Genomic DNA, 12,542 nt, shown 5'->3' with positions numbered 1-12,542 from the left:
AGTTTCTGCCCAGTTTCGAACTGGGGACCTTTCGCGTGTGAGGCGAACGTGATGACCACTACACTACAGAAACAAGCCGCAGCCGCCAGTCCGGCAGCTCAGGCGCAACCAGCACTGAACGTTGAAGCCATTCTTCGTTTCACCTTTCTGTTTCCAATAGCTCGTTGTTGTCCAGCGTAATTGACATCTTCAAAACATAAAAAAAAGACACGTGAAATTGATGATAAAATATAGACAAGGATGTGGTCAATGTTTGGACCGTAGGGCGAGGTCGACCAGGCTGGGACGACTTTCCCTGCAGCGTAACGACTGCGACATGATCTAATGGAAGGGTTGGAAACTGAGTATTTACGTGTTTTACCCAAGTTGGGGTGAGTTGAAAACTCGAGAGCATAGGTTTAAGGTGAGTGGGCTGAAATTGACAAAGGACCTGAGGCACATTTCCCACACAGAAGGTTGTGCGTGTATGGAATGAGCTCCCAGAGGAAGCGGAGGAGGCTCAGAAAATTGCATGAGTTTCTGGATAGGATGGGTTGAGAGGGTTTGGGGCCAAATACTGGGGAACCGGACTTGTTTATATTTGGCTATGTGCTGAGCATGGACGAGATACACCGAAGTATCTGTTTCCACGCGGTGTCCCCCAGAAACGTTGTGTTGCTTACACCTGCTTTAAAGGATTACTTTTTAGCGGAGCTTGCCGTCGCAGTCTGTGGCACAATCCTTTACTGTGTTCGATGCTCACGGGAAAGGTAGTATTGCGAAACACTGCAGAAAGGAACGACTTCCTTACTTTTGCTCCGACTGACCATACTCTGTGAAATTTTCCCAGATCCTCAGTTAAGGACTTTTGCAGCTGGAAGTTTCCTCAGAAACGCTGTTAACTCGTAAAGTATTGAGCGAATCGCAAAACAGAAAGCATTTAACACGGAACACAAACAAAGCTGGCATACCTAATGCATTTTCAGACACAGAGATGCATGAATGCTAAATGTGAGACAATCCGAGGGCATGATTTATAAAGTAATCTCACAACTAACAACAGGACAATTCAAACTACTCTTTCACACATACTGCAGCCTTAGGGAACCACCACTTCCCAGACAATACTGAAAAGAAAGAAAGAAAGAACCTAATAAGAATGGGCCATAAAAAGTGAATTTCACCAATCACAGTCTCGATTAGATTACCTTTCCCTTCCGATGTCTCCAGGACGGAAACGAAGGAAATGGGAGAAATTCAACAACATATCACATCGAAATTCGTTGGAACGATTTTCCCATTGGCCGAAAAACCAAATAGCGACGAGTCGAGTCACCCCACGACTTTGTTTCACAACAGCGATGAAATACCGGTCTCCATTCGGTTCCAGTACAAGCTCAACTTGCCTGGAACAGCACAGCTGCTTGCGATTTTCTGCGCGGGAGGCGAACACGATCATGACAGACAGAGACACTTTGAAATATTCGGCACTATCCCACACCACAGTTAATTCCCCGGGAAGCAAAGCCATTTTACTTTTGTTTTCAACATCAATACAGTGGGGACAGAAACAGCATTTTAACAAAAAAGCTGCAGCGTTGGAGTTGATCTGCAGAAATGGCAGTGGTGGGATTCGAACCCACGCCCCTTTCGAGACTGGAACCTGGATCCGGCGCCTTAGACCGCTCGGCCGCACTACCAGCCGGCTGCGCGCACCATTTTCTTACATTTCCAACTGTGCTCTCCTGCATAACAACAGATGCCAAGTCACATGAAAATGGTTCCATGATCCCTCTCCGACTCGCACAGCTGCTGGGATGTGCCCGTCTACAATATCAATTTCGCAGCAGATAATGAGAGCCCATCAATCCAGACAAAAATCAATGGTAAGCTGAGTCTATCTTCTCAGACTCCTTTCAGCTCCAAATGTATCTATGAGAATATATGTTCGGTTATGATTTGGTCAAATAACCACGAGCTGCTTGACATTACTGCAATTTCGATTCTTGCTTTGCTAAATGATTTCACCCATTGCTTGAAACAGGGCAAGTTTCACGTTTACGCGGAACATGAAGCACACCAGACTACAGGGAAAATGCACAAAGCCGTGTTCCACATCATACCGTGCAGCTTAATATCAGTCACTGTGTCTGTTTTGCAGAAAAAGAGTCCCAAACAATGTACTCCACCCTAAAACCGGAGGTCGCATTCCTATTCGAGAACGACAGATCACATTGTGAGCATGCTCTGACCTCGGAGCCAGTTCTAGATGCCACTTTCCTTGCCTTTTACCCTAACCGTGCAATTTGCTGCAGAGATGTTCACTCCTGGACATCAGCCACATGGATAGCAACTGAGTTGGAAACCTGTGTGGGAATCGACGAGAAGCGACTCAATAAATTTTGCTCAATTCCATGGTGCTTATTAGAAATGCATTTTCTGTTCACCTCAATCTAAAAGGCAGTTTCTCAACATAGTAACAAAGTCAAAAGGTAATTACCTCACCCCACCCCCACTCCGGAAGAGGTGCTAACTGCCCTTGATTGCTTTTTGTTCTCGATGTGAAGAGCTCTCACGCCTCTGAGTCACCTTCACGTGTCTGGTTGCTGAGTGAGTCACAAAGAAGGAGTTTCTCCAGAGCTGCAACTGCCTGACTTCCCCACTCGACTTCCCCGTTTACATTTTCCTGCTCCTCAGTGATTTCAAGAAAACCAAATGGATGCGATGTCATTCTGTAACCTCTCTGTCGATTCCTCCGTTTCAGTTCCAACGTGGCTTAGGTCTCGGGGCGCACCTTAATACTAGCGACACCATGAAAGCACAGGTCCAGAGGTTCCTCTGAGAGTGCAATTTCTTTCATTGCTGTTGCTGTTGAAAGAGCCACTCAAGTGCGAACTGCTCCAAAACATGATTCAGGACCTCTGGTGCCAATTCTCGTACGTTGAATAACGACAGACAGCTTCCAAACGAGGCCTTTCAGAGACGCCTTTGGGGTACATTTAACAGACAGACAAGTTCAGGAATCCGTGGTGCACTGTGACACCAGCGCATCAGCTTCTTCCCTGTCTTTGAACCGAGCCGCCTGCGCAAGGAATGCAAATGCGGTACTGCTTTTCGTAGAAGAATCAGAAGGGGGTAACTACACTCTCAAACAGAATTGCATATGATCAGAACCAGTTTGGATAAAAACTTTACAATTCTTTGCACAGTCATTCAATGGAATTGCATTACATTTCACTACGCGAGCAGATTTGTTCAAGCAACTTCGGAGGCAGGTTTGCAGATGGGCAAGCAAGCAAGAAAGCACCGTTCTTGTCCATGTAAAAGGCTGCCGATGAAGAACAAAGCAGTTTCTGCCCAGTTTCGAACTGGGGATCTTTCGCGTGTGAAGTGAACGTGATGACCACTACACTACAGAAACAAGCTGGAGCCGCCCGTCCGGCAGCTCAGGCGCAACCAGCACTGAAAGTTGAAGCCATTCTTCGTTTCACCTTTCTGTTTCCAATAGCTCGTTGTTGTCCAGCGTAATTGACATCTTCAAAACATAAAATAAAGACACGTGAAATTGATGATAAAATATAGACAAGGATGTGGTCAATGTTTGGACCGTAGGGCGAGGTCGACTAGGCTGGGACGACGTTCCCTGCAGCGTAACGACTGCGACATGATCTAATGGAAGGGTTGGAAACTGAGTATTTACGTGTTTTACCCAAGTTGGGGTGAGTTGAAAACTCGAGAGCATAGGTTTAAGGTGAGTGGGCTGAAATTGACAAAGGACCTGAGGCACATTTCCCACACAGAAGGTTGTGCGTGTATGGAATGAGCTCCCAGAGGAAGCGGAGGAGGCTCAGAAAATTGCATGAGTTTCTGGATAGGATGGGTTGAGAGGGTTTGGGGCCAAATACTGGGGAACCGGACTTGTTTATATTTGGCTATGTGCTGAGCATGGACGAGATAGACCGAAGTATCTGTTTCCACGCGGTGTCCCCCAAAAACGTTGTGTTGCTTACACCTGCTTTAAAGGATTACTTTTTAGCGGAGCTTGCCGTCGCAGTCTGTGGCACAATCCTTTACTGTGTTCGATGCTCACGGGAAAGGTAGGTATTGCGAAACACTGCAGAAAGGAACGACTTCCTTACTTTTGCTCCGACTGACCATACTCTGTGAAATTTTCCCAGATCCTCAGTTAAGGACTTTTGCAGCTGGAAGTTTCCTCAGAAACGCTGTTAACTCGTAAAGTATTGAGCGAATCGCAAAACAGAAAGCATTTAACACGGAACACAAACAATGCTGGCATACCTAATGCATTTTCAGACACAGAGATGCATGAATGCTAAATGTGAGACAGTCCGAGGGCATGATTTATAAAGTAATCTCACAACTAACAACAGGACAATTCCAAACTACTCTTTCACACATGCTGCAGCCTTAGGGATCCACCACTTCCCAGACAATACTGAAAAGAGAGAAAGAAAGAACCTAATAAGAATGGGCCATAAAAAGTGAATTTCACCAATCACAGTCTCGATTAGATTACCTTTCCCTTCCGATGTCTCCAGGACGGAAACGAAGGAAATGGGAGAAATTCAACAACATATCACATCGAAATTCGTTGGAACGATTTTCCCATTGGCCGAAAAACCAAATAACGACGAGTCGAGGCACCCCAGGACTTTGTTTCACAACAGCGATGAAATACCGGTCTCCATTCGGTTCCAGTACAAGCTCAACTTGCCTGGAACAGCACAGCTGCTTGCGATTTTCTGCGCGGGAGGCGAACACGATCATGACAGACAGAGACACTTTGAAATATTCGGCACTATCCCACACCACAGTTAATTCCCCGGGAAGCAAAGCCATTTTACTTTTGTTTTCAACATCAATACAGTGGGGACAGAAACAGCATTTTAACAAAAAAGCTGCAGCGTTGGAGTTGATCTGCAGAAATGGCAGTGGTGGGATTCGAACCCACGCCCCTTTCGAGACTGGAACCTGGATCCAGCGCCTTAGACCGCTCGGCCACACTACCAGCCGGCCGCGCGCACCATTTTCTTGCGTTTCCAACTGTGCTCTCCTGCATAACAACAGATGCCAAGTCACATGAAAATGGTTCCATGATCCCTCTCCGACTCGCACAGCTGCTGGGATGTGCCCGTCTACAATATCAATTTCGCAGCAGATAATGAGAGCCCATCAATCCAGACAAAAATCAATGGTAAGCTGAGTCTATCTTCTCAGACTCCTTTCAGCTCCAAATGTATCTATGAGAATATATGTTCGGTTATGATTTGGTCAAATAACCACGAGCTGCTTGACATTACTGCAATTTCGATTCTTGCTTTGCTAAATGATTTCACCCATTGCTTGAAACAGGGCAAGTTTCACGTTTACGCGGAAAATGAAGCACACCGGACTACAGGGAAAATGCACAAAGCCGTGTTCCACATCATACCGTGCAGCGTAATTTCAGTCACTGTGTCTGTTTTGCAGAAAAAGAGTCCCAAACAATGTACTCCACCCTAAAACCGGAGGTCGCATTCCTATTCGAGAACGACAGATCGCATTGAGAGGATGCTCTGACCTCGGAGCCAGTTCGAGATGCCACTTTCCTTGCCTTTTACCCTAACCGTGCAATTTGCTGCAGAGATGTTCACTCCTGGACATCAGCCACATGGATAGCAACTGAGTTGGAAACCTGTGTGGGAATCGACGAGAAGCGACTCAATAAATTTTGCTCAATTCCATGGTGCTTATTAGAAATGCATTTTCTGTTCACCTCAATCTAAAAGGCAGTTTCTCAACATAGTAACAAAGTCAAAAGGTAATTACCTCACCCCACCCCCACTCCGGAAGAGGTGCTAACTGCCCTTGATTGCTTTTTGTTCTCGATGTGAAGAGCTCTCACGCCTCTGAGTCACCTTCACGTGTCTGGTTGCTGAGTGAGTCACAAAGAAGGAGTTTCTCCAGAGCTGCAACTGCCTGACTTCCCCACTCGACTTCCCCGTTTACATTTTCCTGCTCCTCAGTGATTTCAAGAAAACCAAATGGATGCGATGTCATTCTGTAACCTCTCTGTCGATTCCTCCGTTTCAGTTCCAACGTGGCTTAGGTCTCGGGGCGCACCTTAATACTAGCGACACCATGAAAGCACAGGTCCAGAGGTTCCTCTGAGAGTGTAATTTCTTTCATTGCTGTTGCTGATTGAATGAGCCACTAACGTGCAAACTGCTCCAAAACATGATTCAGGACCTCTGGTGCCAATTCTCGTACGTTGAATAACGACAGACAGCTTCCAAATGAGGTCTTTCATAGGCGACTTTGGGATACATTTGACAGACAGACTAGTTGAGGAATCCATAGTGCACTGTGACACCAGCGCATCGGCTTCTTCCCTGTCTTTGAACCGAGCCGCCTGCGCAAGGAATGCAAATGCGGTACTGCTTTTCGTGGAAGGATCAGAAGCGGGTAACTACACTCTCAAACAGAATTGCATATGATCAGAACCAGTTTGGATAAAAACTTTACAATTCTTTGCACAGTCATTAAATGGAATTGCATTACATTTCACTACGCGAGCAGATTTGTTCAAGCAACTTCGAAGGCAGGTTTGCAGATGGGAAAGCAAGCCCGAAAGCTCCGTTCTTGTCCATGTAAAAGGCTGCAGTTGAAGAACAAAGCAGTTTCTGCCCAGTTTCGAACTGGGGACTTTACGCGTGTGAGGCGAACGTGATGACCACTACACTACAGAAACAAGCCGCAGCCGCCCGTCCGGCAGCTCAGGGGCATCCAGCACTGAAAGTTGAAACCATTCTTCGTTTCACCTTTCTGTTTCCAACAGCTCGTTGTTGTCCAGAGTAATTGACATCTTCAAAACATAAAAAAAAGACACGTGAAATTGATGATAAAATATAGACAAGGATGTGGTCAATGTTTGGACCGTAGGGCGAGGTCGACTAGGCTGGGACGACTTTCCCTGCAGCGTAACGGCTGCGACATGATCTAATGGAAGGGTTGGAAACTGAGTATTTACGTGTTTTACCCAAGTTGGGGTGAGTTGAAAACTCGAGAGCATAGGTTTAAGCTGAGTGGGCTGAAATTGACAAAGGACCTGAGGCACATTTCCCACACAGAAGGTTGTGCGTGTATGGAATGAGCTACCAGAGGAAGCGGAGGAGGCTCAGAAAATTGCATGAGTTTCTGGATAGGATGGGTTGGAGGGTTTGGGGCCAAATACTGGGGAACCGGACTTGTTTATATTTGGCTATGTGCTGAACATGGACGAGATACACCGAAGTATCTGTTTCCACGCGGTGTCCCCAAATAACGTTGTGTTGCTTACACCTGCTTTAAAGGATTACTTTTTAGCGGAGCTTGCCGTCGCAGTCTGTGGCACAATCCTTTAGTGTGTTCGATGCTCACGGGAAAGGTAGTATTGCGAAACACTGCAGAAAGGAACGACTTCCTTACTTTTGTTCCGACTGACCATACTCTGCGAAATTTTCCCAGATCCTCAGTTAAGGAATTTTGCAGCTGGAAGTTTCCTCAGAAACGCTGTTCACTCGTAAAGTATTGAGCGAATCGCAAAACAGAAAGCATTTAACACGGAACACAAACAAAGCTGGCATTCCTAATGCATTTTCAGACACAGAGATGCATGAATGCTAAATGTGAGACAGTCCGAGGGCATGATTGAAAAATAATCTCACAACTAACAACAGGACAATTCCAAACTACTCTTTCACACATACTGCAGCCTTAGGGAACCACCACTTCCCAGACAATACTGAAAAGAAAGAAAGAAAGAACCTAATAAGAATGGGCCATAAAAAGTGAATTTCACCAATCACAGTCTCGATTAGATTACCTTTCCCTTCCGATGTCTCCAGGACGGAAACGAAGGAAATGGGAGAAATTCAACAACATATCACATCGAAATTCGTTGGAACGATTTTCCCATTGGCCGAAAAACCAAATAACGACGAGTCGAGTCACCCCAGGACTTTGTTTCACAACAGCGATGAAATACCGGTCTCCATTCGGTTCCAGTACAAGCTCAACTTGCCTGGAACAGCACAGCTGCTTGCGATTTTCTGCGCGGGAGGCGAACACGATCATGACAGACTGAGACACTTTGAAATATTCGGCACTATCCCACACCACAGTTAATTCCCCGGGAAGCAAAGCCATTTTACTTTTGTTTTCAACATCAATACAGTGGGGACAGAAACAGCATTTTAACAAAAAAGATGCAGCGTTGGAGTTGATCTGCAGAAATGGCAGTGGTGGGATTCGAACCCACGCCCCTTTCGAGACTGGAACCTGGATCCAGCGACTTAGACCGCTCGGCCACACTACCAGCCGGCCACGCGCACCATTTTCTTGCATTTCCAACTGTGCTCTCCTGCATAACAACAGATGCCAAGTCACATGAAAATGGTTCCATGATCCCTCTCCGACTCGCACAGCTGCTGGGATGTGCCCGTCTACAATATCAATTTCGCAGCAGATAATGAGAGCCCATCAATCCAGACAAAAATCAATGGTAAGCTGAGTCTATCTTCTCAGACTCCTTTCAGCTCCAAATGTATCTGTGAGAATATATGTTCGGTTATGATTTGGTCAAATAACCACGAGCTGCTTGACATTACTGCAATTTCGATTCTTGCTTTGCTAAATGATTTCACCCATTGCTTGAAACAGGGCAAGTATCACGTTTACGCGGAACATGAAGCACACCGGACTACAGGGAAAATGCACAAAGCCGTGTTCCACATCATACCGTGCAGCGTAATTTCAGTCACTGTGTCTGTTTTGCAGAAAAAGAGTCCCAAACAATGTTCTCCACCCTAAAACCGGAGGTCGCATTCCTATTCGAGAACGACAGATCACATTGGGAGGATGCTCTGACCTCGGAGCCAGTTCTAGATGCCACTTTCCTTGCCTTTTACCCTAACCGTGCAATTTGCTGCAGAGATGTTCACTCCTGGACATCAGCCACATGGATAGCAACTGAGTTGGAAACCTGTGTGGGAATCGACGAGAAGCGACTCAATAAATTTTGCTCAATTCCATGGTGCTTATTAGAAATGCATTTTCTGTTCACCTCAATCTAAAAGGCAGTTTCTCAACATAGTAACAAAGTCAAAAGATAATTACCTCACCCCACCCCCACTCCGGAAGAGGTGCTAACTGCCCTTGATTGCTTTTTGTTCTCGATGTGAAGAGCTCTCACGCCTCTGAGTCACCTTCACGTGTCTGGTTGCTGAGTGAGTCACAAAGAAGGAGTTTCTCCAGAGCTGCAACTGCCTGACTTCCCCACTCGACTTCGCCGTTTACATTTTCCTGCTCCTCAGTGATTTCAAGAAAACCAAATGGATGCGATGTCATTCTGTAACCTCTCTGTCGATTCCTCCGTTTCAGTTCCAACGTGGCTTAGGTCTCGGGGCGCACCTTAATACTAGCGACACCATGAAAGCACAGGTCCAGAGGTTCCTCTGAGAGTGTAATTTCTTTCATTGCTGTTGCTGATTGAAAGAGCCACTCAAGTGCGAACTGCTCCAAAACATGATTCAGGACCTCTGGTGCCAATTCTCGTACGTTGAATAACGACAGACAGCTTCCAAACGAGGCCTTTCAGAGACGCCTTTGGGGTACATTTAACAGACAGACAAGTTCAGGAATCCGTGGTGCACTGTGACACCAGCGCATCAGCTTCTTCCCTGTCTTTGAACCGAGCCGCCTGCGCAAGGAATGCAAATGCGGTACTGCTTTTCGTAGAAGAATCAGAAGGGGGTAACTACACTCTCAAACAGAATTGCATATGATCAGAACCAGTTTGGATAAAAACTTTACAATTCTTTGCACATTCATTCAATGGAAATGCATTACATTTCACTACGCGAGCAGATTTGTTCAAGCAACTTCGGAGGCAGGTTTGCAGATGGGCAAGCAAGCAAGAAAGCACCGTTCTTGTCCATGTAAAAGGCTGCCGATGAAGAACAAAGCAGTTTCTGCCCAGTTTCGAACTGGGGACCTTTCGCGTGTGAGGCGAACGTGATGACCACTACACTACAGAAACAAGCCGCAGCCGCCAGTCCGGCAGCTCAGGCGCAACCAGCACTGAACGTTGAAGCCATTCTTCGTTTCACCTTTCTGTTTCCAATAGCTCGTTGTTGTCCAGCGTAATTGACATCTTCAAAACATAAAAAAAAGACACGTGAAATTGATGATAAAATATAGACAAGGATGTGGTCAATGTTTGGACCGTAGGGCGAGGTCGACTAGGCTGGGACGACTTTCCCTGCAGCGTAACGACTGCGACATGATCTAATGGAAGGGTTGGAAACTGAGTATTTACGTGTTTTACCCAAGTTGGGGTGAGTTGAAAACTCGAGAGCATAGGTTTAAGGTGAGTGGGCTGAAATTGACAAAGGACCTGAGGCACATTTCCCACACAGAAGGTTGTGCGTGTATGGAATGAGCTCCCAGAGGAAGCGGAGGAGGCTCAGAAAATTGCATGAGTTTCTGGATAGGATGGGTTGAGAGGGTTTGGGGCCAAATACTGGGGAACCGGACTTGTTTATATTTGGCTATGTGCTGAGCATGGACGAGATACACCGAAGTATCTGTTTCCACGCGGTGTCCCCCAGAAACGTTGTGTTGCTTACACCTGCTTTAAAGGATTACTTTTTAGCGGAGCTTGCCGTCGCAGTCTGTGGCACAATCCTTTACTGTGTTCGATGCTCACGGGAAAGGTAGTATTGCGAAACACTGCAGAAAGGAACGACTTCCTTACTTTTGCTCCGACTGACCATACTCTGTGAAATTTTCCCAGATCCTCAGTTAAGGACTTTTGCAGCTGGAAGTTTCCTCAGAAACGCTGTTAACTCGTAAAGTATTGAGCGAATCGCAAAACAGAAAGCATTTAACACGGAACACAAACAAAGCTGGCATACCTAATACATTTTCAGACACAGAGATGCATGAATGGTAAATGTGAGACAATCCGAGGGCATGATTTATAAAGTAATCTCACAACTAACAACAGGACAATTCCAAACTACTCTTTCACACATACTGCAGCCTTAGGGAACCACCACTTCCCAGACAATACTGAAAAGAAAGAAAGAAAGAACCTAATAAGAATGGGCCATAAAAAGTGAATTTCACCAATCACAGTCTCGATTAGATTACCTTTCCCTTCCGATGTCTCCAGGACGGAAACGAAGGAAATGGGAGAAATTCAACAACATATCACATCGAAATTCGTTGGAACGATTTTCCCATTGGCCGAAAAACCAAATAGCGACGAGTCGAGTCACCCCACGACTTTGTTTCACAACAGCGATGAAATACCGGTCTCCATTCGGTTCCAGTACAAGCTCAACTTGCCTGGAACAGCACAGCTGCTTGCGATTTTCTGCGCGGGAGGCGAACACGATCATGACAGACAGAGACACTTTGAAATATTCGGCACTATCCCACACCACAGTTAATTCCCCGGGAAGCAAAGCCATTTTACTTTTGTTTTCAACATCAATACAGTGGGGACAGAAACAGCATTTTAACAAAAAAGCTGCAGCGTTGGAGTTGATCTGCAGAAATGGCAGTGGTGGGATTCGAACCCACGCCCCTTTCGAGACTGGAACCTGGATCCAGCGCCTTAGACCGCTCGGCCGCACTACCAGCCGGCTGCGCGCACCATTTTCTTACATTTCCAACTGTGCTCTCCTGCATAACAACAGATGCCAAGTCACATGAAAATGGTTCCATGATCCCTCTCCGACTCGCACAGCTGCTGGGATGTGCCCGTCTACAATATCAATTTCGCAGCAGATAATGAGAGCCCATCAATCCAGACAAAAATCAATGGTAAGCTGAGTCTATCTTCTCAGACTCCTTTCAGCTCCAAATGTATCTATGAGAATATATGTTCGGTTATGATTTGGTCAAATAACCACGAGCTGCTTGACATTACTGCAATTTCGATTCTTGCTTTGCTAAATGATTTCACCCATTGCTTGAAACAGGGCAAGTTTCACGTTTACGCGGAACATGAAGCACACCAGACTACAGGGAAAATGCACAAAGCCGTGTTCCACATCATACCGTGCAGCTTAATATCAGTCACTGTGTCTGTTTTGCAGAAAAAGAGTCCCAAACAATGTACTCCACCCTAAAACCGGAGGTCGCATTCCTATTCGAGAACGACAGATCACATTGTGAGCATGCTCTGACCTCGGAGCCAGTTCTAGATGCCACTTTCCTTGCCTTTTACCCTAACCGTGCAATTTGCTGCAGAGATGTTCACTCCTGGACATCAGCCACATGGATAGCAACTGAGTTGGAAACCTGTGTGGGAATCGACGAGAAGCGACTCAATAAATTTTGCTCAATTCCATGGTGCTTATTAGAAATGCATTTTCTGTTCACCTCAATCTAAAAGGCAGTTTCTCAACATAGTAACAAAGTCAAAAGGTAATTACCTCACCCCACCCCCACTCCGGAAGAGGTGCTAACTGCCCTTGATTGCTTTTTGTTCTCGATGTGAAGAGCTCTCACGC

The 12,542-nt window shown here is 46.0% G+C and overlaps 3 non-coding genes across 3 annotated transcripts; all 3 read right to left on the bottom strand.

Annotated features, from left to right (window-relative positions):
- On the bottom strand, window positions 1-73 carry trnav-cac (transfer RNA valine (anticodon CAC)). The gene has a single exon. It is a non-coding gene; the product is annotated as a tRNA-Val (tRNA).
- Window positions 74-4,926: 4,853 nt separating this feature from the next.
- trnal-cag (transfer RNA leucine (anticodon CAG)) lies at window positions 4,927-5,008 on the bottom strand. Its single transcript has one exon. It is a non-coding gene; the product is annotated as a tRNA-Leu (tRNA).
- Window positions 5,009-9,984: 4,976 nt separating this feature from the next.
- On the bottom strand, window positions 9,985-10,057 carry trnav-cac (transfer RNA valine (anticodon CAC)). The gene has a single exon. It is a non-coding gene; the product is annotated as a tRNA-Val (tRNA).
- Window positions 10,058-12,542: the final 2,485 nt, after the last annotated feature.

Source organism: Chiloscyllium punctatum, chromosome 41 (assembly GCF_047496795.1).
Source record: "Chiloscyllium punctatum isolate Juve2018m chromosome 41, sChiPun1.3, whole genome shotgun sequence".
NCBI classification, from domain to species: domain Eukaryota; kingdom Metazoa; phylum Chordata; class Chondrichthyes; order Orectolobiformes; family Hemiscylliidae; genus Chiloscyllium; species Chiloscyllium punctatum.
This window is presented reverse-complemented; position numbering and strand designations above follow the sequence as displayed.